The following is a 26,961-nucleotide window of genomic DNA, read 5'->3' as shown; positions in this document are numbered from 1 at the left end:
AAAAAAAAAAAAAAAAAAAAAACCCAAGTATTTATGAGACACATACTGGCTGTGGGAGGAGAGAGAGCCAGGCTGTTATTGTTTAACAAATGTGTACTGAAAGCCTTTCATGTGGCAGACACATCATTGCTACCTAGAAACATCTGTTATTAACCCCTCCTTTGACAGCTCACTACTTTCAAGATAGCCCATTCCAGTGTTTAGATGACTGTTATCATGCAGAACTTGCTCCCTTATCAGAAATGTGACTCAAGGAAAATCCACCCGTTGTTTCTGGTTCTGTCCTCTGGAAGAGACAGAACACACACACACACACACGCACACACACACACACAGGATCCAGGTGTAAGACACAGTCAGCAGGCATAACATCAAATACATAAGTAGTAGGCACTGGCCACAGTAACAGGTGGAGGTATGTGAGGATGGCAGCAGGCAGGAAAGCCCAAGGGAACCAGACAGGCTTGGGTGAGTCAAAGAAGCCTTCCTGAGTTCTAGAAGGGGTTTCTTCAGGAGCAGGATTTGAGTGGAAGTGAGAGAGTTAGTTTGGCAGAAAGGAGGTGGCGTAGAAGTTCCAGGCAGGAAGAGAGCTGGTGGGGAGGAAAGACTCCAGGAAGAGCCAGCTGCTGGGTGGAGCCCAGCATCACTCAGCTGGAGGAGAGTCTGGCCCCTGCAATCACAAGACTGAGCAGTTGAGCCAGGGCAGGAGTAGGGTGAGGCTGGAGGAGCCTGGGAAACCCCACAGGGCACCCTGCATCCTCTCACATCTCCCTTCCCCAGTGATTCCAGGCGCATTTGGCTGTCCCCTACAGATGCCTGTGCCAGATTTTCATCCTTGGCAGCTGGAGGGGCAGGCTGCAGGGCCCTCTGGAGTCTAGAACTTGGTTCTGAAGCCCTGGGGCGGGTGGAGAGGGATGGGATAGAAATCTTACGGGGAGATCCAAGTCCTAGGCTGTAGCTGTGATAGGTTTGGCTGCAGCCAGGGGCAAATGTGGAAAGCTGCCACAGTTCCTGTTTAGGTGGCTGTCTGGGAGACGGAGCAAGTGCTAAACATAGAGGAGTCTCAGGTCCTGCCTCCAAGCTAGCTGGCCCCCTCCCCGAGCCCTTGACCCCAGGTCCTGGCACTGCCACCATCCCCACCCCATACCACACAGCCACAAGGCAGCAAGGCCACGACAAACAGATTATTCATTGCCAGGTGCCCTAGCCATGTCCTTTCTGCCTTCTTGCCCTGATGTCCTGACACAAGCTGCCAGAGAGCTCAGCACAAAAGAATGCAGGGCAGAGCCAAAGAGGAGGGTTAACCCTTCCCTGGGCAGCATCTGCCTGGATAGCTTTCAGGGGGCTGGTTGGGTGGGTGGGGAGGGAAACGATGGTTGAACTTCTACCTCCGAGTCCCTCTGAGCCTAAGAGCGGCACCGTCTTCCTGCCCTTCTCTGGAGTTGACGGGTCATCCCAGACACATGGAATTGGATCCACAGAAATCCACATCCCCTTACTTGCCAGCTGTGTAGCCATGGGCAAATCACTTAACCTGTCTTTTTTTTTTTTTTTTTTTTTTTTTTTTTTGAGGCGGAGTTTCACTCTTTCGCCCAGGCTAGAGTGCAGTGGTGCGATCTTGGCTCACTGCAACCTCTACCTTCTGGCTTCAAGTGATTCTCCTGCCTCAGCCTCCCCAAGTATCTGGGATTACAGGCGCTTGCCACCATGCCCGGCAAATTTTTGTATTTTTAGTAGAGACGGGGTTTCACCATGTTGACCAGGCTGGTCTCAAACTCCTGACCTCATGATCTGCCCGCCTCAGCCTCCCAAAATGCTGGGATTACAGGCATGAGCCACTGCGAGTGGCTAACCTGTCTTTATCTCAGTTTTTGATTTTTGTTTTTTGAGACGGGGACTCACTCTCCCCCAGGCTGGAGTGCAGTGTAGCATGATCGTAGCTCACTGCAGCCTCCAACTCCTGGGCTCAAATCATCCTCCTGCCTCTGCTGGGATTATAGGCCCATGCCCGGCAGACCTCAGTTTTTTTTTTGTTTTTTTTTAAAATAAAGTTATTTTAAAATAGGCTGGGCACAGTGGCTCATGCCTGTAATCCCAGCACTTTGGGAGGCCAAGATGGGCGGATCACTGAAGATCAGGAGTTCAAGACCAGCCTGGCCAACATAGTCTCTACTAAAAATACAAAAATTAGCTGGACGTGGTGGCGGGCACCTGTAATTCCAGCTACTCGGGAGGCTGAGGCACTAGAATTGTTTGAACCTGGAAGGCGGAGGTTACAGTGAGCTGAGAACGTGATGCTGCACTCCAGCCTGGGTGACAGAGCGAGACTCCTTCTGTTAGCCAGGATGGTCTCAATCCCCTGACCTTGTGATCCTCCCGCCTTGGCCTCCCAAAGTGCTGGGATTACAGCCATGAACCACCGTGCCTAGCCAATTACGTTATTTTAAAGCAGAAACTGAGTCTTGCTGTGTCGCCCAGGCTGGTCTCAAATTCCCAGGCTCAAGTCATCCTCCCGTCTCAGCCTTCCAAAGTGCTGGCATTACAGGCAAGCACCACCACACCTGGCCCAACTTCGGTTTTCTTGACTGTAACTGAGGACACTGCACTTCCAAGGTTGCTCTGAACATTAAATTATGTAACTTGAGTGGTGCATTCCTGACACAAAGCATGTTCTTCATGAATGTCAGTTTCCTTCCTCACTCCCTCTATTCCCTCCTCCTTCACACACCTGCCTCATTCTCCCAGTCCCACTAGGAGCACTGTCCAATGCCTTCAGGCACTTCTGCTTACAGGGTGCAGCAGACCCTGAAACCCCCAGGCTAGGGCTGTCCTGCAGCCTGGTAATGTGGCTCTGACTCAGATTGCAGCAGGACCTCATGCCATGCTGTCACGATCCCAGGCATCCCAGAGACTCTGGAATGGGTTTGAGGGTTTCCTCTTCCCCTCCTAGAGTGATGAGTCTATTTTATGTCCCCCTTAGCCATTACCCCAAACTGGGGGTGGGGAAGAGGCAGAGAGTGCCTCAAAGGGAGGGGGGCAAAGCTCCCTGGCCACACCTCCCCGTGGGAGAGATGGAGGAAATTTCCTGTATGCAAAAGAGGATAAAGAGAGACACAGGAGGCCAGGCGAGGTGGCTCACACCTATAATCCCAGCACTTTGGGAGGCGGAGGCTAGTGGATCACTTGAGGTCAGGAGTTCGAGACCAGCCTGACAAACACAGTGAAACGCCATTTCTACTAAAACTACAAGGCCATGTGTGATGGCTCATGCCTGTAATCCCAGCACTTTGGGAGGCCGAGATTGAGACCATCCTGGCCACCACGTTGAAACCTTGTCTCTACTAAAAATACAAAAGTTAGTTGGGCGTGGTGGCACACACCTGCAGTCCCAGCTACTTGGGAGGCTGAGGCAGGAGAATCTCTTGAATCCGGGAGGCAAAGTTTGCAGTGAGCCGAGATTGTGCCACTGCACTCCAACCTGGTGACAGAGTGAGACTCTGTCTGAAAAAAAAAAAAAAAAAAAAGACACAGAGACCCCACCCCAGTTCTTAGCTCTGGAATCGGAGCCCAGCCTCTATTCCCTAGAACAGGCAAGGTCAAGCTGGCTGCGCAACATCTTGGGTGAGACTTGATTTATGCACGAATAGAATGATTTCCACCCATGGGCAAAAGTCCTCCTACCTCTGGCTGTCCTTGGCTGTAGGGGTCAGATCTTGCCCCCTCTGAATCTTCCTGGGATTCATTCTGTTTCTCTCTTGTCTAAACCAGCACAAAAGTCCTGTGAGTCTGCAGGGGCCGTGTTTTGCCTGTTTTGGGGCCTGTGGCCTTGCGGGCTGAGGGAGGCCGTTTGCTGAAGCTACCCTATATACCCAACATGAGAACAACCTGCAGGGGCCTGGGTACCTAGTTCATGTCTGTCTCCCCAGCGCCTAGCATAATTCCTGACACAGAGTATGCACTTCATGTGCCTAAGTTGTTATCATTTTTTTTTTTTTTTTTTTTGAGACAGAGTCTCGCTCTGTCGCCCAGGCTGGAGTGCAGTGGCCGGATCTCAGCTCACTGCAAGCTCCGCCTCCCGGGTTTACGCCATTCTCCTGCCTCAGCCTCCCAAGTAGCTGGGACTACAGGCGCCCGCCACCTCGCCCGGCTAGTTTTTTGTATTTTTAGTAGAGACGGGGTTTCACCATGTTAGCCAGGATGGTCTCGATCTCCTGACCTTGTGATCCGCCCGTCTCGGCCTCCCAAAGTGCTGGGATTACAGGCTTGAGCCACCGCGCCCGGCCAGTTGTTATCATTTTTAGCAGGACTCTGCTTGAAGATGTGGCAGCCTTCAGTCAAGGTCATGTCTAGAGGCTCAATACTGGGTAGTATGAACACCCTGCATCTGGAGGGCTCGAAAATTTGAGGCTTACACTGAAACAAGTTTGGATTGTCTGCATCTCTCTCTATTGAGGTCCCTCTGGCATAGAGCACTGAAATGCTAGTTCAACTAGCACCTAGGTGCTAGTTCATAGACCCTGAAACCCCCAGGCTGGGGGTCTTGGCCTGCTGTCCTGCAGTCTGGTAATGTGGCTGTGACTCAAACTGCTGCAGGACCGTGGGCCATGCTACCACGATCCCAGGCATCCCAGAGACCCCAGAATCATAGGCACTAGTTCAACTAGTGCCTATGAACTAGCATTTTTCCCTCATAGTCGACAGAAGATCCCTGTTCTCCCAGCCCTTGGGCAGGCCCTAGGGTAGGAAGGTTGGAGGACACACAAGCATAGTGCCTCTTTCCCAGGTCTTCCTCTGGGCATGCCTGATCCACTGTGGCCAGCTGGGGGGCACCCCCCTGCAGGAAATCCTCCAGGGTGGAACCATGGGGCCAATATCTGACCTGGACCCTGGAACTTCGGCAAGATGCCCTTGGCAACAGTCACGAGCACTGAGCCCTCCTCTGGATGGAGAAACCCTCCCTCTGGGCCTAGCCCTCATCCATAAAATGGGGCTTTGCTAGGGGTATGCTCAGTCCCCTCCAAGCACTAGTATTCCCAGATAAACCTACGAATGATGCCCAGTCAATGTTTTTGTTTGTTTTTGGTTTTTTTTTTGTTTTTTGCAGAGGACGAGGGAAAATGTCTGGACCACTGCTGGCCTAACAGTTCACAGAAAGCTGCCACTGTGCACTGGAAAGGTATATTTAGGTCTCGTGCAATATCCTTTTCTCTTTTGCCAATTTCTGACCCGGGAGGGTGGAGGAGAATAGAGATGATGGTGACCTTGGCGGAGGCAGGAAGGAGCAGGGCTGGTAGATAGATTTTCATCTGTGCAGGTGCATGTTTATGCATTCGTGTCTGTCTCTGAGCTCAGTATAGATCAGCGTGCATCTCCCTCCATATTAGAGTTACAGAGCTCTCCATTTACAGCTGTAAAAGAGATTTATATTTCTTTCTAGAATGGTTGGGGCAGGGGTGTGGTTCAACAGATGGCTAGCAGGTTACAGGTGTGTCTAGCTGAAAAAAGTATCTGGCCCAGGGCCTCCTGATTGGCTGTCAGTGAGTCACAATGGTTGGGTTCTTGGAGCGGAGCTAATTGGCTGTCATGGAGTTGGGTTCATGCCCTGCCTTATCTTTAGGGCCTTCTCCTGCCAGCCTAGACGGACAATGTTCCCTGTATAGGCAATGACGCTCGCAGGCTGCTGACTGGGGGTCAGTGGGACGTGCCCTTTGGGTAGATTTCCCAGCAGCAGGTGGTTCACCTTGACCTGGCCACACCCTGACTCCTCAGCCCTCCAGAGCCCGATGGATGGCACCCTATTGGGGAGTGATTCCAGGGGCCAGCTGGCCGTGACCTGGCAAAGTCACAAAGGTACTTCCTCAGTTCTGGAAGTACCATCCGAACTGACTGGCAACAAGAAAGTGTTTGTGGGCAAACATTGTAGAAACCAACTCTGGATTCTATGAAAGGCCTCTGGGGAGATAGGCAGGAACCGTTGCCATGGTAACCAGCTCTGGGGGTCTGAGCAGAAAGCAGAAGAGAGGCAGGCAGAAGGGGTCCCTGCCTTGGCTTTCCAGATGCAAGGAATCTTTGAACATGCAGGCTCTGGGAGTGGGCTGCCTCCCAGCCTCAAGTCACATATACACACAGGGCTTTCCACTTCTGCTAGGCCTTACATGGGTGTAGCTTCATGCCCTTCCAGGGAGCAGGACCCAGTTATTCCAGGGTTAGAGATGGGCAAAGCAAGCCCTGCAGGAGCATACACACTGCCCAAGGTCACAGGGCAGAGACCAGCAGCCAGCAGGAGCCCAGTGGACACAGGGACACTTGACAAAACTTGCTTTCTGTCTGTCTGCCAAACTAGCTGCAGCCCCCGGTCCGCCATTAAGAGTCCCGGGGACCACTCAACTCAGGGGAGTGGGAGGAGCTGGCATAATCTTCTTGGCTCAGGGGTACAACTTCTGAGAAGTTCAAACAACCACATATTTCCCCATCCTCCTCCTCCCACCTGTCTGTCCATCTGAGTAGAATACAATTTCTGTGTCTGAGCAGTGGGGGGCAATTGAGCTGGGGAGACCTTGACAGGCCCCTTACCAGCTCCCTGAGGCTGCCAGGCTGCCTGTTGGTATCCTGGACTCCCGGCTTTTGCCCGCCCAGCCTGGCACAGTTGCCATCCAGGGTGCCTGGGCAGAGAGCCAGAGGGAATTTTCCACCTGCCTGCCTTTGTTGTCTGCTCTGTGGTCTGAATCCTGGGCCAGGGGAGGGGCAGGCCCCCAGGGTATCTGCAGGAGGCCTCCGAGGTTGCCTTGGGCTGCCTCACACAGGAATTGCCAACCCTTCCCGTGTTCCATGACCCAGTGGGGTTTCTTTTTCTCCCTGGGAGAGATGCAGGAGCTAGTGGGGATAGGGGAAGTTTGGGCACTGGGGTGGGGATGCCCACCTGGGTAACCACAGAGTGCAAGGGTTAGAAGGAGCCTAGGCTTATCCAACTGAGCCCCTACCTTGTACAGATGGGAACACCGAGGCGCCTGCCTTGTACGGGTGGGGATAAGAGGGCAATGGACACGGCCAAGGTCACAAAGGGAGGGTAGATGCCATGACTCAAAGCTGCCTTCCAGACTCACATCCCAGTATCTGTCACCAAACCTTTCAGTCCCCCCATAACTTCACTCTTCCATTCTGTACTGAATCAGGCTATGGGTCTCCCACTCCAACCCCTCCTTCCACACCCTGTGCTCTCTTCTTAGCACAGGATGTGTGGGCCTGGCCTGCCCTCTACGCCCCCTCAATGTGAGCACCAGCTCCCCTGGCCCCCGACTGGCTTCAAGGGGCCCTCCCCTCCTGGGACTGGCTGAGCTCTGCATGGGGTCCTGGGCTGCTCTAGGGGACAGTGGGTGAATGAAGACAAACCCATGGGAAGAGATGAGAGACAGCCAGCTGAGCTCAGCAGTTGGACAGGGCGGTGGGCCCACGTGGAGCTGTTTTATGCTCCCCAAGTGCCTCATCTTTCTAGAGAGCTCCAACCCCTGTGCTGGCCTTGGGCCATCTGTGGGTGTGGGGGCAGGCAGTGCCCCAGAGCCTTATATCTCTCACTCCTGTGGTGGGGTGACCCAGGTGCACCTGCTCCTGGGGGGTAAACAGCAAATGAGATGCCCGGGGCAGGGGCGGGGCGAGGCTGAAACTGGGTGCCTGGAGCCAGATGAGTCACATTCTCACTTGGGGCCACCAGGGATAAGAGGGGGAGTGAAGAATGCGGGGAGGACAGATTAGGGCCATGACAGAGCGAACTCAGGACCCCCCTCCCCCGACCCTCCTGCTCTCCTGTCTGGGCTTCATGAAAGAGTCCTCGGCAATCTGTCCTGCCATCACTTCATTTTATTGAATTAGGAGGCTGTGCCCTAGAGATGGCCCAGAGAGGACAAGTGACTTGTTGGGGACACAAAGCACGTTGGTAGTTTCAAGTCTCCTGAGCCAGTTATGGGTTCAAACCCCAGAGCCAAAAGCAGAATCTCAGCAAGCTTTTCCTGCCCAGTGGTTCGGAGAGCAATTTGTAATTACAATCATTGCTAAAATGCAGTCAAGCCCCTGAACTGCCCTGGGGATAGGAGGGACCTGTGGCTCCTCCACCTCCCTTACGTCAGCCGGGTGTCACCAATCCCTGGAAGCCCTGCCCAGTGGTGTGACATCACAGGGCTGGGCCAGCTTTGCTGGAAGGGGCTCCACCCTAGAGAGGAGGGTGGAGGGATTCCGGTCTGGGTCTGTCTCTATCCTACCATGTAGCCTGCAACCTAAGTGCAGGGGTTATCGAAACTCGAGGGCCTCTCTGCTGCCCACCTCCCACTCCCTTTGAAACCCAGGACTCCTGGGGCTGCCACAGGAGCCTGAGTCAGCTCTCAGGGCCAACTTATGAATAATAAAGCCAGGCCTTCCCTGACTACATGTATTGTGGTTAAGAAGGTGGAATTTAGAGAATTCAGTGTCAGGTCATCCTAGCAAATCTCAGCTCCTCACTAGTCAACTGTGAGACCTGGGCCAGTTTCTGACCTCACTGAGCCTCTTCTGTAATTCGGGTATGAGATTACCTATCTTACAGGATTGTTGTGAAGATTAAATGAAGTGACCTGTGCATCACTCGGGCACAATGCTTGGCAGGCAGCAATATGGGCTCAATTTTTGAAAGATAAAGTATAAATATGATAGAAGAGAACTCCACCGGGTGTGGTGGCTCACACACATCATCCCAGCACTTTGGGAGGCCGAGGCAGGCAGATGGCTTGAGGTCAGGAGTCTGAGATCAGCCTGGCCAACATGATGACACCTGGACTCTACTAAAAATACAAAAATTAGCTAGGCATGGTGGCATGCAGCTGTAATTCCAGCTACTCGGGAGGCTGAGGCATGAGAATCACCTGAACCCAGGAGGCGGAGGTTGCAGTGAGCCGAGATTGCACCACTGCACTCCAGCCTGGGCGACAGAGAGAGACTCTGTCTCAAAAAAAAAAAAAAAAAAAAAAAAAAGACCGGGCTGTAGCTCATGTCTGTAATCCCAGCACTTTGGGAGGCCAAGGCGGGCAGATCACCTGAGGTCGGGAGTTTGAGACCAGCCTGACCAACATGGAGAAACCCGTCTTTACTAAAAATACTAAATTAGCCGGGCGTGATTGCACATGCCTGTAATCCCCGCTAGTCGGGAGGCTGAGGCAGAAGAATCGCTTGAACCCAGGAGGCAGAGGCTGCAGTGAGCCAAGATCATGCCATTGCACTCTAGCCTAGGCAACAAGAGTGAAACTCCGTCCCAAAAAAAGAAAGAAAGAAAGAAAGAAAAGAACTCTTTTTTTTTTTTTTTTTTTGAGACGGAGTCTCGCTCTGTCGCCCAGCCCAGGCTGGAGTGCAGTGGCGTGATCTAGGCTCACTGCAAGCTCCGCCTCCCGGGTTCACGCCATTCTCCTGCCTCAGCCTCCCGAGTAGCTGGGACTACAGGCGCCCACAACCGTGCCCAGCTAATTTTTTGTATTTTTAGTAGAGACGGGGTTTCACCGTGGTCTCGATCTCCTGACCTTGCGATCCGCCCGCCTCGGCCTCCCAAAGTGCTGGGATTACAGGCGTGAGCCACCGCGCCCGGCCGAAAAGAACTCTTATAGTAATAATAAACCAAGTTTCGAAACTTCGCACTTACATCACGGAAGGAGAGTGTAGGGCACTTCTTGGCTTTATCGATCTATTCAACAAACTTTTCTGAAGACCGGTGAGTAAGCAAGCACCCCTTTCACCAAAGTGACAAATGGAAATGATGGGCTCCTCTTCCAGAAGTAGAGGGCTCAGGATGGGATTAAGAGGAAGAACAGAAAGAGACAGGAGCTTTCCAGTTACTCCAAAAACAAATGCACCTTCTTCTGTCCGTGCCTCTACACAGGCAGGTTTTTTCGGACCAGAAATTTTTGCTATTCACTCCAAACCTCCTTTTTTTTTTCGAGACTGAGTTTTGCTCTTGTCGCCCAGGCTGGAGTGCAATGGCGTGATCTTGGCTCACTGCAACCTCCGCCTCCCGGGTTCAAGCAATTCTCCTGCCCCAGCCTCCCAAGAAACTGGGATTACAAGCTTGCGACACCACACCTGGCCACCAAATCTCTTCTTTACCAGCAGATATCTACTCCTCCTTCAGAGCCCAACTCAGGCTTCACCTCCCCTGAGCAACAAGTCAGGGCCAACACCCTACTCGGGGCAGGGTGAGGTGCCCCTCCTTATGCACTCCCACAGGACTCTGCTTCCCCTTTCCTGCTGTTTATCTTAGCATTTTACACACTCTTTTGTGATGAATTGTCTCTTCCATTAGACTGTAAGCTTCCCTAGGCCAGGGACCTCTTGCTATCTGGATTTTCCAGGAGAGGTAAGAGTAAGCCTTTGTGGAATTAACACATGAAAGAAACAGACTGTTCCTGTGACAGATGTTTCCCTGGGGTTCTGTGCCCACGAAAGGGGCCTGACTGACTATACATCCTAAAGTGCCCAGGACAACCACAGCCTATGCTGCTGTCCTGTCACGATTATTGATAGCACCCCCTTTTACCTGCCAGATGTCCTGGTTGAAGGATAAATTTTATAGTCACCCTTCTCTGTCAGAGAAACCTGGAGGAAACCCAGTTTCACCAACTAAAGGTTTCTTGTTACCTTTTTTCTTTTCTTTCTTTTTTTTTTTTTTTTTTTTTAAAGACAGGGTCTCAGGCCGGGCATGGTGGCTCACGCTTGTAATCCCAGCACGTTGGGAGGCTGAGGCGGGTGGATCACGAAGTCAGGAGTTCGAGCCCAGCCTGGCCAAGATGGTGAAACCCTGTCTCTACTAAAAATACAAAAATTAGCTGGGTGTGGTGGACGCCTATAATCCCAGCTACTCGGGAGGCTGAGGCAGGGAACTGCTTGAACCCAGGAGGTGGAAGTTGCAGTGAGCTGAGATCACGCCACTGCACTCCAGCCTGGGAGACACAGCGAGACTCCGTCTCAAAAAATAAAAATAAAAATAAATAAAAATAAATAAATAAATAAATAAATACAAAAATTAGCTGGGCATGGTGGTGGGTGCCTGCAATCCCAGCTACTTGGGAGGGTGAGGCAGGAGAATCACTTGAACCTGGGAGGTGGAGGTTGCAGTGAGCCGAGATCATACCACTGCACTCCAGTCTGGGCAACTGAGAGAGAGATTCCATCTCAAAAATAAATAAATAAACAAAGATAAGGAAACCTGTGGGGAGAAGGACCAAAGGAATGGTGCAGGCTGTGGCAGTACCTCCCAAGAAGAAGTCCCCTGCTAGGAAATGTAGGGGTGGCCTATTTAAGTAAGCCTGAAAGAAAAGGCACTGCAGTTACAAAGAAGAATTCAATAGGCCCAGCTGGTAGGTAAGGAGGAAATTACCATACAATCAGGCTCTTTGTGTCTAAATCCTCCTGAGGCCTCAGCAGGGCCAGCCCATCTCTAACCTGTGAGACTGCCAAACCCCAAAGCACCCACGGTAAAGCTGTGGAGACCTGAGAATCCTCCTCCCAGAGGCAGGCAACCTGATCCCTGGGCCCACCAGGCCCCAACGACAGTGCAGGTTCGCCCTCGCCCCGGCACCCTCTCAGGGATGGGGCTGCCTCTGTTTCTCTACGGCCCCCAGCTGGGATTTCAATGCAGTGTGTGGGGAGGTGGGAGGAGGAGGTCTGAAAGAGACAGAAGAGAGAGACAGAAGACAGAAGAGAGAGAGAGAGAAACCATGGCAACCAGTCCATAAATGAAGACTCATGGAGAAGTCTGGAAGAGACCTTGAGGAGGCACCTAGCCAGCACCTCATTGAATTTATTCAGCAAACATTTATTAAGCCTCACAGGGTGCCAGGCACTGGGCTAGGCCCTAGGGATACAGAAATGGAAAAACAGCCCCACCCTGTGGAAGCCCACAGGCTTCCGGAGGAGGCCAATGAGCAAACAGATGCTGTTAAGGACTGGCAGGGATGCTGGGCTGGAGGGAGGCCAGGTGTGTTGCTGGGGCCAAGGAAGTGCCTGAATCCAGAGGAGGCCTGGTACCCGGACAAGGTCGGGGGTGGTCAGACACACGACTCCTGACCTCAGGCCTGAAGACCAGTAGAATCAACCAGGCCAAAGCAGGAAATAGACAGGTTTAAGGAGGGGAAAAGCAACTCAGGCCCAGGAAGAAAGAAGCTCTATGTTGAGGGAGACAGAAGAGCGTGGAATTTACTGAACCTTGAGTATTTTAGTGTGCCTTAAGAAAAATTATCCAGAATTTGGAAATTAGACCAAAAAATGTCAGCATGGTCTTTCAAAATCATTCTAAAAATTAGCTGGTGTGCTGTCAGCTGGGAGAGACAGGAGGAAGGAAGACTGCTTGAGCTGGGAAGGTGGACACTGCAGTGAGCTGAGATCCCACCACTGCACTCCAGCCTGGGTGACAGATTATGTCTGCAATCCCAGCACTTTGGGAGGCCAACCAGCCTGGGCAACATAGTAAAACCTCGTCTTTACTAAAAATAAAAAATTGGCTGGGTGCGGTTGTGTGCACCTGTGGTCCCAGCTACTTGGGAGGCTGAGGCAGGAGGATCACTTGAGTCCAGGAGGTCGAGGCTGCAGTGAGTCAGGATCATGCTATTGTATTCCAGCCTGGGCGACAGAGCGAGACTGTCTCAAAACAAAAACAGCTCTGTGTGTTTAATTACTGAGTAGACCCTACAGACCTTTGCAAATTTGATGTTAACTTGTAGGAAATTGATAGATTGCAAATAATTTTTTTTTTTAAGGGACAGGGTCTCACTGTCTTGCTCAGGCTGCTGGAGTCCTGTGGCACAATCACGGCTCACTGCAGCCGTGACCTCCTGAGCTCAAGCAATCCTCCTACCTTAGCCTCTGGAGTAGCTAGGACCATAGGTGTAAGCTACTACACCCAGCTAATTTTTAAATTTTTTTTTGTAGAGATGGGGTCTCATTATGTTGCCCAGGCTGGTCTTGAACTCCTGGACTCAAGTGAACCTCCTGTCTCAGCCTCCTAAAGTGCTGGGATTATAGGTGTGAGCCACCATGTCAGGATAAATTAAATAAATCTTTGATGTGGCCCACTATTTATGTAGGAGACATGCTTTTAACTTTTTGAAATTATAGGCTGGGCACGATGGCTCACACCTGCAATCCCAGCACTTTCGGAGGCTGAGGTGGGCAGATTGTTTGAGTCCAGGAGTTTAAGACCAGCCTGGGCAACATGGCGAAACCCAATCTCTATTATTTAAAAATACATAAATAAAATAAAATAAATTCCACAGTCAGCTCTCTGTATCCATGGGTTCTGCATCCATGGATTCAAACAATTTTGGATTGAAAATATTCAGGGAGGCCAGGCTCGGTGGCTCATGCCTGTAGGCAGCACTTTGGGAGGCCGAGGCAGGTAGATCACCTGAGGTCAGGAGTTTGAGACCAGCCTGGCAAACATGGCGAAACCCTGTCTCTACTAAAAATACACAAATTAGCTGGTGTGGTGGCGGGTGCCTATAATTTCAGCTACTTGAGAGGCTGAGGCAGGAGAATTGCTTGTATCTGGGAGGTGGAGTTTGCAGTGAGCTGAGACCGCACCACTGCACTCCAGCCTGGACAAGAGTGAAAATCTGTGTCAAAAAAAAAAAAAAATTAGCTGGTCATGGTGGCACACTTCTTGGGTGGGTGAGGTGTGAGAATTGCTTGAACCTGGGAAGCAGAGGTTGCAGGGAGCTAAGATCACGCCACTGCACTCCAGCTTGGGTGACAGAGCAAGACTCTGTCGCAAAAACACAAACAACAACAACAACAACAACAAAAATATATATATATGTGGGGGAAAATGGATAGCTGCATCTGTACTGAACATGCAGGCTATTTTTCTTGTCATTGTTTCCTAAACTATACAGTATGACACCTATTTACATAGCATTTACATTATATTAGGTACTATAAGTAATCTAGAGATTGTTTAAAATATACAGGAGCTCTACAAAAAATTAAAAAATTGGAGCACAACTGTAGTCCCAGTTTCTTGAGATATTAGGGTGGGAGGGTCACTTGAGCCCAGGAGGTCAAGGCTGCAGTGAGCAGGAATCACATCACTCTAGCCTGGGCAACAGAGACCTTGTTTCAAAAAAACAAAAACAGCCGGGCGCGGTGGCTCAAGCCTGTAATCCCAGCACTTTGGGAGGCCGAGACGGGCGGATCACGAGGTCAGGAGATCGAGACCATCCTGGCTAACACGGTGAAACCCCGTCTCTACTAAAAAATACAAAAAAAACTAGCCGGGCGAGGTGGCGGGCGCCTGTAGTCCCAGCTACTCGGGAGGCTGAGGCAGGAGAATGGCGTGAACCCGGGAGGCGGAGCTTGCAGTGAGCTGAGATCCGGCCACTGCACTCCAGCCTGGGCGACAGAGCGAGACTCCGTGTCAAAAAAACAAAAACAAACAAACAAAAGTATACGAGGCAGGGCGTGGTGGCTTATGCCTGTAATGTAATCCCAGCACTTTGGGAGGCTGAGGCAGGCAGATCACCTGAGGTCAGGAGTTCGAGATCAGCTTGGCCAACATGGCAAAACCCCGTCTCTATTAAAATACAAAAATTAGCCAGGCATGGTGGCAGGAGCCTGTAAGATTTTCACTCTTGTCACCCAGCTACTAGGGAGGCTGAGATAGGAGAATTGCTTGAACCCAGGAGGCGGAGTTTGCAGGGAGCCCAGATCATGCCATTGCACTCCAGCCTGGGCAACAGAACAAGACTGTCTCGGCCGGGCACGGTGGCTCAAGCCTGTAATCCCAGCACTTTGGGAGGCCGAGACGGGCGGATCACGAGGTCAGGAGATCGAGACCATCCTGGCTAACACCGTGAAACCCCGTCTCTACTAAAAATACAAAAAAAAATAAGCCGGGCGAGGTGGCGGGCGCCTGTAGTCCCAGCTGCTCGGGAGGCTGAGGCAGGAGAATTGCGCGAACCCGGGAGGCGGAGCTTGCAGTGAGCGGAGATCTGGCCACTGCACTCCAGCCTGGGCGACAGAGCCAGACTCCGTCTCAAAAAAAAAAAAAAAAAAAAGACTGTCTCAAAAGAAAAGTATGTGAGAGGATATGTGTATGTCCCATTCATGCAAATGCTGCACTACTTTATATGAGAGACTAGAGCATCTGCAAATTTGGGTATCCTGGTGGTTGGGGGGGTCCCAGAACTAGGCCTCCATAGATACTAAAAGACAACTATTCTTTGATGGAGTGCGTATGAGGTCATGATGGAAAAGGAAGGCTTTGTATGTCACATTAAAGTAGGCCAGGTACAGTGGCTCACGCCTGTAATCTCAACACTTTGGGAGGCCGAGGTGAGTGCATCACCTGAGGTCAGGAGTTCGAGACCAGCCTGGCCAACATGATGAAATCTGTCTCTACTAAAAATACAAAAAATTGGCCGGGCGCGGTGGCTCAAGCCTGTAATCCCAGCACTTTGGGAGGCTGAGGCGGGTGGATCACGAGGTCAGGAGATCGAGACCATCCTGGCTAACATGGTGAAACCCCGTCTCTACTAAAAATACAAAAAACTAGCCGGGCGTGGTGGCGGGCGCCTGTAGTCCCAGCTACTCGGAGGCTGAGGCAGGAGAATGGCGTGAACCTGGGAGGCGGAGCTTGCAGTGAGCCGAGATCGCGCCACTGCACTCCAGCCTGGGTGACACAGCGCGAGACTCCGTCTCAAAAAAAAAAATAAATAAATAAAAATAAAAATAAAAATACAAAAAATTAGCTGGGCATGGTGGCAGGTGCCTGTAATCCCAGCTACTCGGGAGGCTGAAGCAGGAGAATTGCTTGAACCCAGGAGGTGGAGGTTGCCGTGAGCCGAGAACATGCCATTGCATTCCAGCCTGGGCAACAAGAGCAAAATTGTCTCAAAAGAAATAAAGAAAAATAAAGGGAAGAGGGTGCAGTGTTGTTTGCCTGTAGTCCCAGCTACTCAGGATGCTGAGGCAGGAGGATCACTTGAGTCCAGGAGCTGGCGTCCAGACTGGGCAACATATAGTGATACCCTGTCTCAAAAACAAAAAAACAAAAATAGAGGAAGAGTGTATGTTTATAGGAAATGAAAAAATTGTTTTGTAGGTTTTTTGTTTGAGACAGGGTCCTGCTCTGTCACCCAGACTGGACTGCAATGATGTGATCATGGCTTACTGCAGCCTCAACCTCCTAGGCTCAGGCAATCCTCCAGCCTCAGCCTCCTGTGTAGCTGGGGAAAAAAGGCATGGGCCACCACACCTGGCTAATTTTTTTTTATTTTTGTAGAGGCGGGTTCTCACTGTGTTGCTCAGGCTAATCTTGAACTCCTGGGCTCAAGTCATCCTCCCACCTCGGCCTATGAGAACAGAAACCTACATATACTTCTATGTTCCACATAGTAACCATGGTAGTTCTCATCCCACAGAATGCAGGATAACCTGGCTGGGCGTGGTGGCTTACGCCTGTAATCCCAGCACTTTGGGAGGCCGAGGCGGGAGGATCACCTGAGGTCAGAAGTTCAAGACCAGCCTGACCAACATGGAGAAACCCCGTATCTATTAAAAATACAAAATTAGCCGGGCACGGTGGCTCACGCCTATAATCCCAGCACTTTGGGATGCCGAGGAGGGAGGATCATGAGGTCAGGAGATTGAGACCATCCTGGCTAACACGGTGAAATCCCGTCTCTACTAAAAATACAAAAAATTAGCCGGGCGTGGTGGCAGGTGTCTGTAGTCCCAGTTACTCAGGAGGCTGAGGCAGGAGAATGGCGTGAACCTGGGAGGCGGAGCTTGCAGTGAGCCGAGATTGCACCACTGCACTCCAGCCTGGGCGACAGAGCTAGACTCCATCTCAAAAAACAAACAAACAAACAAAAAAACTTAGACTGGCGTGGCAGCAGGTACCTGTAACCCCAGCTACTTGGGAGGCTGAGGCAGGAGAATCACTTGAACCCGGGAGGCAGAGGTTGTGGTGAGCCGAAATTGTGCCATTGCACTCCAGTCTGGGCAACAAGAGTGAAACTCCGTCTAAAAAAAAAAAAAAAAAAAATTGTCAGGAGTGGTGGTGGACGCCTGTAATCCCAGCCACTCAGGAGGCTAAGACACAGAATCGCTTGAACCCAGGAGGTGGAGGTTGCAGTAAGCTGAGATTGTACCACTGCACTCCAGCCTGGGCAATAGAGTGAGATTCTGTCTCAAAAAAAAAAAAAAGGAATAATGTGTGACTCTCAGTCTACCTTACACAAAGCCTTTGGGCCCAAACATGGCATAGTAGCAGAGGTGGTTTCAGTAGGGCTTGCCTTCATGCTCAACATGCCCCAGGTTGGCCCCCAGCATCTATACACATTTCTCACACTTCAGGCAGGGCTGATGCCAGTCCTTGCCCAAGGAGGTCACCCACTTGGCAAAGCTTCTCTCCTTGTTGCACTTGGTGCACTTGGGTATGGGGGTGCCCGGTCTGGGGCAGGTGGCTGCAGCTGAGGTGAAAGAGGGCTGTAGGCTCGAGACTCATTTGGGGTCTTTAAAATGAAGTATTTAAACCTTGAGGGCTGTTTCTGAGAGCACTTTCTGCTTCTCTGGGCTGTCAGCATGCTGCTGTTGCTGCTGCTGCTGCTGATGATGATGATGATGATGATGACGATGGTGACAATAACATTTATTGAGCACTTACTATGTATCAGCACAGTTCCCAAATGTTTCCAGATGTTAACTCACTTAATCTTCAACAGCCTTTCATCATAAATACCAGTATAATCATTCCCATTTTACAGATGAGATAACTATGGATCAGAGAGACTACAAACTTGCCCGAAGTTCTCCTACAAACTAGCAAGGAGCAAAGTCCAAGTTCAAACACAAGACATTCATCCTAAGGGCCTTCTCTCAACCTCTGGTCTGTATATCAGTAGTTCTCAAACGTTTTAGTCTCAGGGCCCCTTTAAATCTTAAAAATTGTTGAAGACTCCAAAAATCCTCGGTTTATGTGGGTTATAGCTATTGTTATTATCAAATTAAAAGTTAAAACTGGCCAGAAATGGTGGTTTATCCCTGTAATCCCAACACTTTAGGAGGCCAAGGCAGGAGGATCACTTAAGTCCAGGAGTTTGAGGCCAGCCTGGACAACATCTCTAAATTTTTTGTGGAGACTCCCATCTCTACAAAAAATTTAAAAATTAGCTGGGTGTGATGGACCACACTTGTGGTCCCAGCTACTCAGGAGGCTGAGGTTAGGTTCGAGAATCACCTGAGCCCAGAAGTTTGAGGCTGCAGTGAGCTATGATGCCACCACTGCAGTCCAGCCTGGGCAACAAGCATGAACCCTTATCAAAAAAAAAAAAAAAGGTAAGGCTAGGCGCGGTGGCTCACGCCTGTAATCCCAGCACTTTGGGAGGCCAAGGCGGGCACATCACCAGGTTAGGAGATTGAGACCATCCTGGCTAACACGGTGAAACCCCGTCTCTACTAAAAATACAAAAAATTAGCTGGGTGTGGTGGCGGGCGCCTGTAGTCCCAGCTACTTGGGAGGCTGAGGCAGGAGAATGGCGTGAACCCGGGAGGTGGAGCTTGCAGTGAGCCGAGATCACGCTACTGTCTCAAAAAAATAATAATAATAAAGTTTGGGGGGCAATAACAAGTCACATGGGACAGAATGAGGCAGTATGGGGTGTTTTTTGTTTGTTTTTTGAGACAGAATCTCACTCTGTCACCCAGGTTGGAGTGCAATGGCACGATCTTGGCTCACTGCAACCTCTGTGAGGCAGTGTGAAATAGACAAGAGCTGGGATTGGGATCATCTCTCACCTTAACCATTTATGGCCCCTGTAGTAAAGTGCTTTCCTAGGGAAGTGCATAGGGAAGGGATTCACACTAAGAAACCCATTATACATTAACATAAATAACTTTTTTAAATGAAAAAACTACATTTTCCAAAAGCAGAAAAACTTAGTGAGAAAAATGGCATTAACATTTTTCCAAATCTCTTTAATATGTGGCTTAATAGAAGACAGCTGGATTCTTGTACCTTCTTCAGCATTCAATCCTTTGTGATATGTTGTTTTGGTTGATGTATATGAATAAAATCCAGCTTCACACAGATTTGCAGTTTAAAGAGTGAGGAGTATTTTAATAGCCTTTTTTTTTTTGAGACAGGGTCACCCTCTGTCACCCAGGGTGGGGTGCGGTGGCACAATTTCAACCCACTGCAACCTCTGCTTCCCTGGGTCAAGCGATCCTCCCACCTCAGCCCCTCCAGTAGCTGGGACCACGGGCAGGCTCAACATGCCTGGCTAATTTTTGTATTTTTTGTAGAGATGGGGTCTCACCATGTTGCCCAGTCTGGTCTTGAACTCCTGGGCTTAAGCAATCCTCCCACCTCAGCCTGGGATTACAGGCAAGAGCTGCCACACCCAGAAGAAATAGAAATCTTAGAGGTTAGTTGCAATGTAGACTCTGAAACTGTATCAATGAACTTTTTGTACTCTGTAACATTAAAATCCGTTGTTCCTTCATTTTGTAGGAAACTTTTAGGGGGTGATGGACATGTTCACTGTTTTTATTGTGGTGTTAGTTTCATGGGTGTATACATATGTCAAAACTTGTCAAACTGTACACTCTAAATACATACAGTTTATTGTATATCATTATTACTCAATAAAGATTTTTTTTTTTTGAGATGGAGTCTCGCTTTGTCGCCCGGGCTGGGGGTGCAGTTGTGCGATCTTGGCTCACTGCAACCTCCGTCTCCTGGGTTCAAGCAATTCTCCTACCTCAGCCTCTGAGGATTATAGGCATCCACCAGCATACCCAGCTAATTTTTTGCATTTTTTAGTAGAGATAGGATTTCACCATGTTGGCCAGGCTGGTCTTGAACTCCTGACTTCAGGTGATCCGCCCACCTCTGCCTCCCAAAGAGCTGGGATTACAGGCATGAGCCACCGTGCCTGGCAGGATGTTTTTAAAAAACAATCCTAACAAACAGATTGTCCTGACCTATTCAGAGAAGCAGCATGGCATGAAGGAAAATATGTGAGTTTCAGAAAGCAACTTAGCTGGGTTTGCCTGGCACTTCTTAGCTGTGTAAGCTTGGGCAACGTTCATTAATTCACTCATTTCACATGTATCAAACCCCATGAGACTCTACAAGGTGGGCCTAAAGCAGTGAACGAGGCACAGTCCTCACAGTCGAGGAGCTTATGGTCTGACTGGGGAGACAGGCAACGGCAAGACAGAGTGGCGGAGAGCCCTGTGGAAATAGCTGGGAGGGGCAACCTATCAGGGGGCTGTGGTCAGGAAATGCTTCCTGGAAGAGGTGCCATCCCAGCAAAAACTTCTCTAGGCAAAGGATAGGAATTCGTCAGGCAAAGACAGGGAAAATGAGCTTTCCCAGCAAAAGGAATGTGATGACAAAGGTCCAGAGACACAGAGTGGTCCAGCAAGGCCACAGTGAGTGGAGATGGCAGGTGGGGTTGGCGAGGGATGATGCCAAGAGACCTGCAGTCAGACCCTGAAGGGCCCTGTCTAGGCCTATCCTGAGGAATCCTGAGGACAACGGAGAGGCATTGAAGGGTTTTAAGTAGGAGTGATGAGATCAGAGGTATGCTTCAGAAAGATGATTCTGCTGCAGTGTGAATAAACCAGAGGGGCTACAGAGACAGGAAAACCAGTTAGCAGGCTAGTACAGTACGCTGGGCAAGAAGTGTCAGTGGTCTGAATGAAAGTAGTAGTGCTGGGCCGGACACAGTGGCTCATGCCTGTAATCTCAGCACTTTGAGTTCGAGACCAGCCTGGACAACACAGTGAAACCCTGTCTCTACCAAAAATACACATATTAGGGGTTCCCTCTTTCGGCTTGGAGCCCCCTCCCTCTGTCTCTGTACAGGGGGAGTCTCTTCCTTCTATCTTGCCTATTAAATTCTACATTCCTTGGCCGGGCGCAGTGGCTCATGCCTGCAATCCCAGCACTTTAGGAGGCCAAGGCAGGCGGATCACAAGGTCAGGTGATCAAGACCACAGTGAAACCCCGTCTCTACTAAAAATACAAAAAATTGGCCGGGCATAGTGGCTGGTGCCTGTAGTTCCAGCTATTCAGGAGGCTGAGGCAGGAGAATGGTGTGAATCCGGGAGGCGGAGGTTGCAGTGAGCCAAGACAGCGAGACTCCATCTCAAAAAAAAAAAAACAAAAAACTCCACTCCTTAAAACCAAAAAAAACAAAAAGCAAAAACACATATTAGCTGGGTATGGTTGTGCGTGCCTGTAATCCCAGCTACTTGGAAGGCTGAGGCAGGAGAATCACTTGAACCCGTGAGGCGGAGTTTGCAGTGAGCTGAGATTGTGCCACTGCACTCCAGCCTGGGCAACAGAGCAAGACTCTGTCTCAAACAAACAAACACAGTAGTAGCACTGGTAGCAATGGATGGAGAAAGAGGTGGACAATGGGTGAAGATGCTTAAAATTAGTTTTAATTATAAAAATAGTGCTTGTTCTTAAAAGTAGAGCAATACAGAAGCATTAAGTAAAGAGTAAAAGCCATTTCCACTCCCAATGTGGCAGGAAAAGCTCCTAACAGACCCACATTAGCCAGCATGGGTTATGGCAGAGAGTACACGTGGTCCTGGGACAGAGGCAGCCTAATTCTGCGATGTGCTTTGGGGATTTTTTCCTGAAAGCTCAGCCTAGATTCTGTGAGTTGGACCTCCCCAACAATTCTGGGAACTATCTTTATCCCTTAAAAAAAAATTTCCCCTTTTGCTTAAAATAGAACGGATTCTGTGGTTTGCAATTAAGAACATTGACCTAAGCAAAGGGATAAGGGGCAAAGGGGCTGGAAAGCGGTTGAATGACAGTCTAAGTTGGATTAGGAGGGAACCAAGGCAGAAAGTGCCTGATAGATGGGGACAAAACAGAAGTACTGTGGGACTGGAGGTCTCAAACTTATGCATTAGAAATAAAGGACACACGCCGGGCGCGGTGGCTCACGCCTGTAATCCCAGCACTTTGGGAGGCTGAGGCAGGCGGATCACCTGAGGTCGGGAGCTTGAGACCAGCCTGACCAACATGGAGAAACCCCATCTCTACTAAAAATACAAAATTAGGCAGGCGTGGTGGTGCATGCCTGTAATCCCAGCAACTCGGGAGGCTGAGCCAGGAGAATCGCTTGAACCCGGGAGGTCGAGGTTGCAGTAAACTGGGATTGCGCCATTGCTTTCTAATCTGGGGGACAGAGCAAAACTACATCAAAAAAAGAAAAGAAAGAAAGAAGGAAGGAAGGAAGGAAGGAAGGAAGGAAGGAAGGAACGAAGGAAGGAACGAAGGAAGGAAGGAAGGAAGGAACGAAGGAAGGAAGGAAAGAAGGAAAGAAAGGAAAGAAAGGAAGAAAGGAAGGAAGGAAGGAAGGAAGGACACAGTCTGGGCAACATAGTGAGACCCCATCTCTACAAAAAAATACGAAAATTAGCTGACATAATGGTGCACACCTGTGGTCCCAGCTACTCAGGAGGCTGAGGCAGAAGGATTGCCTGAGCCCAGGAGGTTGAGGCTGTAGTAAGCAGAGATGGCACCACTGCACCCCAGCCTGGGTGACAGAGCAAGACCCTGTCTCAAAAAAGAAAGAAAGAGAAAGAAAGGTAGCTGTGGTGAGTGGGGAGGTCATGGAATATCTCAATTTAAGATTTAAGTGGTAGGGAAGTTCCTAGTGATGGTAACATAGAGGATGTGATCATGGAAAACTGACTAAGGAGAGTGGAGGTCAAGGAACAAGCAGGTTAAGGTGTTGGATGGTTATCTTCATGGACAATGAAGTCCCTCAGAATAATGGCAGGATGAGAAAAGAGACTCCTTTCAGGTCTCCAAATCCAGAAAGAATAATGGTGTGTCACCAGCAGGTGGTAGAGAAGAGTGGCAAAGAGATGGTCCAGATAGACAAAGAGGGGAGGGAAGGGGCCTTACAGGACCCTCTGGAAGTGATGCTAATAGCAGGACCCAAGATGCCTAGAGTGTGAGGAGAGTCAGCCTTGCTGCAGATATGCTGCTGGGAAGAGAAGTGAGTGTCTCATGTGACTAGTGACGGTTTGCGGCCAGTATCATGTAGGTGGTAAGGAGAATTTACTAAGACAGTTGTAGGTGAAGAAAGGCAGATTTGACTGGGTGCAGTGGCTCATGCCTGTAATCCCAGCCCTTTGAGAGGCTGAGGCGGGCAGATCACTTGAAACCAGGAGTTCGAGACCAGCCTGGCCAAGATGGCAAAACCCTGTCTCTACTAAAGATGCAAAAAGCTGGCCAGGTGCTGTGGTTCACGCCTGTAATCCCAGCACTTTGGGAGGCCGAGGTAGGTGGATCACTTGAGGTCAGGAGTTCAAAACCAACCTGACCAACATGGTGAAACCCCTTCTCTACCAAAAATATAAAAAATTAGCCGGGTGTGGTGATGCACACCTGTAATCCCAGCTACTTGGGAGGCTGAGGCAGGAGAATCGCTTGAACCCGGGAGGTGGACGTTGCAGTGAGCTGAGATCTTGCCACTGCACCCCAGTCTGGGTGCAGTGCGAGACTCCATCTCAAAAAAAAAAAAAAAAAAAAAAAAGCCTGGTGTGGTGGCACACGCCTGTAATCCCAGCTACTCAGGAGGCTGAGGTAGGAGAATCACTTGAACCAGGAAGGCAGAGATTGCAGTGAGCCAAGATCATGCCACTGCAATCCAGCCTGAGTGACTGGAGCAAGACTCTATCTCAAAAAAAAAAAAAAAGGCAGATTTATTGCAGGAGGGCTGTGTGTCCTAGACCATGAAAAAAGGCAGACTTACAGCTTATCTGCTGTCTCTTTTTGCTTTCCCTTGGTCCTGCCAGCCCAACTCCTTTTCCCTAATTAGGACTCCATAGTGAGGACTTCAGGGGAGCCAGGTTCCCTGCTGTGGGCAGAGGTGCTGGGAATAGTCTCTGAAGGGATGAGTTGAACATATAAGGAGTTTTCATGGATCACATATTATTATTATTATTATTTGAGACAGAGTCCTGTTCTGTTGTCCAGGCTGGAGTGCAGTGGCATGATCTCAGCTCACTGCAATCTCCACCTCCTGGGTTCAAGCAATTCTCCTGCGTCAGTCCCCTGAGTAGCTGGGATTACAGGTGCGCACCACCATGCCCAGCTAATTTTTGTATTTTTAGTAGAGACAGCGTTTCACCATGTTGGCCAGGCTAGTCTCAAACTTTTGACCTCAGGTGATCCCCGTCTCGGCCTCCCAAAGTACTGGGATTACAGGTGTAAGCCACTGTGCCTGGCACCCCAGCTAATTTTTAAACTTTTTTTTTTTTTTTTTTTTTTTTGAGACGGAGTCTCGGTGTGTCTCCCGGGCTGGAGTGCAGTGGCGTGATCTCGGCTCACTGCAAGCTCCGCCTCCCGGGTTCACGCCATTCTCCCGCCTCAGCCTCCCAAGTAGCTGAGACTACAGGCGCCCGCCACCACGCCCGGCTAGTTTTTTGTATTTTTAGTAGAGACGGGATTTCACCATGTTAGCCAGGATAGTAAACTTTTTTTTTTTTTTTAAGAGACAGAGTCTCACTATGTTGTCTCGGCTAGTCTGAAACTCCTGGGCTCAAGTCATCATTCTAACTTCGCCTCCCAAAGTGCTGGGATTATAGGTGTGAGCCACCTTGCCCGGCAAGGACTGATGGTCTTTAAAGGAATCCTAGACCACATGAGAAAGTTACTTGATCTCTCTGGGACTCAGTTTTCTTATTTTAAGATGGGTACCATAATACCTAACTTGTTAGGTTGTTGTAAATTTTATAAATGAAATTAAGGCTGAGGCAGGAGGACAGCTTGAGCCCACGAGTTCGAGACCAGCCTGGGCAACGCAGGGAGATCCCATCTCTACAAAAAACAACAAAATGAAACAACCAGCTGGGCATCATGGTGCATGCCTGCGGTTCCAGCTCCTTGGGAGTCCAAGGTGGGAAGATCATTTGAGCCCAGGAGTTCGAGTCTGCAATGAATTATGATGAGGCCACTGCAGTCCATCCTGGGCAACAAAGTGAGATCGTATCTCAAAAAACTAACTAAATAAAACTAAAAATAAATAAAAATAGAAATAAAGTTAAAATAAGGCACTTAACTGAGTATCTAGCCCAAAGTATGTTTTCAGTACAATGGCTGCTATGTTTGCTGTGGTTATAATTCAGTCCCTTTGGGAAGGCTGAGGCATCGATGAGAGATGACATGAAGGTCAGAACCTGGTGCTTGAGACACCTCAGGGTCCAGCCCAGGTCTCACTCTCCTCCCCTCCCTTCCCTTCCCCACAATTGACCTTCTCAAGAAATGTGGCTCTTGCCTTCTCATAGGGTCCAGGCATTCTATTTCTCTCCATTTAGGGAAAATAGAAAGTCCTCTGCCACCAGACAGAAAGTACTCTCCTGAGGAGAGCATCTTCTGAAGGGAGCATCTCTTGAATCAGATTGCTCAGAGCCCAGGGCACCCGTGTGGCCCTGTCCCACTGATTCCTCCCTCAGTATCTCTGACCCATTAAACTCCCTGCTTACCTCTGCCCTCATCTCTCAGCCTGCAGCAAAGTAAAATCCTGGCCAGATAACTTCCCATGGGCAGCAGAAGCTGGACGCAAAGTCTTTGGGCAGCCATCACCATGATGACGAGCTGAAGGGAGCTGGCCCAGAGGAGAAGGCAGATGTCTCAGCCTATCTCCACCACCCCTTCTGCCCCTCTGTCCTGTCTTCTTAGCTGCCTCTTTCCCTCTGCTGTGCTCTCCATGTCCCTCACTAGCCCTCTTAGGTCCCCTTTCACTTGTTGCCATCTCTTTCTGAAAACGGGCAATAGAAATGAACGTGACTTATCAAATTTGGAAAGCTGGTAATAGTTTTACACACACATGCACACACACACATATTCTTCATCTCCTCCCATCTTTTCCTCCCTGTCTCTGTCCCTGCCTATTTCTCTGGACTGACTGCCCTCTCTCTTCTTCATTTCTCACACTCTTCATTCTCTCTCCTCTTCCCAGATCTGTTTCAGGCTATTGCCTCCTCCCTTTGGCAAGACAGGAGTTATCTGAGCTCCTCTCTTGCCATTTGCAGGAATGAGATGCCTGAGTAGCCCAGGAGGAGGCTGCCAAGGGGCACAGCAGAGTTTGCCTTGAAGCCACAGACTGGACCTTTAATTCCATCCCATCTGTCTGATCAGTCACCGATGCTCCCCATGCCTTAGTTTATCAATAAAATGATAAAATGATGTGTTGTGATGACTAGTACATATGTAGATTTCAGCTCATATGAAATCATAGGGACGAGCCTGGCCAATAGGGTGAAACCCAGTCTCTACTAAAAAATACAGAAATTCCCCAGGCATGGTGGCGCGTGCTTGTAATCCCAGCTACTTGGGAGGCTGAGGCAGGAGAATCGCTTGAACGGGGGAGGTTGGGGGGGCGGAGGTTGCAGTGAGCTGAGATCGCACCACTGCACTCCAGCCCAGGAAAAAGTGCAAGACTCTGTCTCACAAAAAAAGAAAGAAATCATAGTTACACCATAAAGAGAACAACTGATGTCCCCCAAACTCAACTGTTCTCCCCTACTGCCTAGTCTGTCTGGGTCCTCAGTCTGAGCTCAAGAGGCCACTCATACACTCCTGATGGCCCCCAGCCCTGGACTCCACCAGTTGCCTCCCAGGGGAACCTCCCTCCCTCCCCCATACACACCCTCTGGCTCCCTCTGCCAGGGTAGCAGCCAGCCACAGCCGGCCTGAGCAGGACTGGGTTGGGAACATCTCCAGCCCCCTGCATGGCCCAGTGTCAGTTTCAAGCCCTTCTGGGGTGGGAGGAGGCTAGGGTGGGGCTGCCAAAGTCAACACAGCCTGTTTTCACGGGCAGGGACCGGTTTGGCACCTGCAGGCCTGGTTTCCAGCTCACATGCTTGAGTCTTGACCTCTCCTGGGGTCAGCTGGAGTTCCTCCCCCTCTAGTTC

General features: G+C 50.1%; 2 long non-coding RNA genes across 2 annotated transcripts in view; one reads left to right on the top strand and one right to left on the bottom strand.

Moving 5' to 3' along the window:
* Positions 1–26,961, bottom strand: part of LOC144341075 (uncharacterized) — a 53,945-nt gene that overhangs the window by 6,139 nt on the left and 20,845 nt on the right. The window contains exon 2 of the long non-coding RNA XR_013417669.1: positions 16,906–17,028. This is a non-coding gene — a long non-coding RNA (uncharacterized LOC144341075). The remainder of the gene's footprint in view (positions 1–16,905; positions 17,029–26,961) is intronic.
* Positions 395–26,712, top strand: LOC144341076 (uncharacterized). The gene is made up of 3 exons (XR_013417671.1): positions 395–468; positions 5,105–5,176; positions 26,080–26,712. It is a non-coding gene; the product is annotated as an uncharacterized LOC144341076 (long non-coding RNA).

This window comes from Macaca mulatta, chromosome 1 (assembly GCF_049350105.2).
Source record: "Macaca mulatta isolate MMU2019108-1 chromosome 1, T2T-MMU8v2.0, whole genome shotgun sequence".
Taxonomy (NCBI): domain Eukaryota; kingdom Metazoa; phylum Chordata; class Mammalia; order Primates; family Cercopithecidae; genus Macaca; species Macaca mulatta.
The sequence above is the reverse complement of the archived record's forward strand: the minus strand, read 5'-3'. Positions and strand labels throughout refer to the sequence as shown.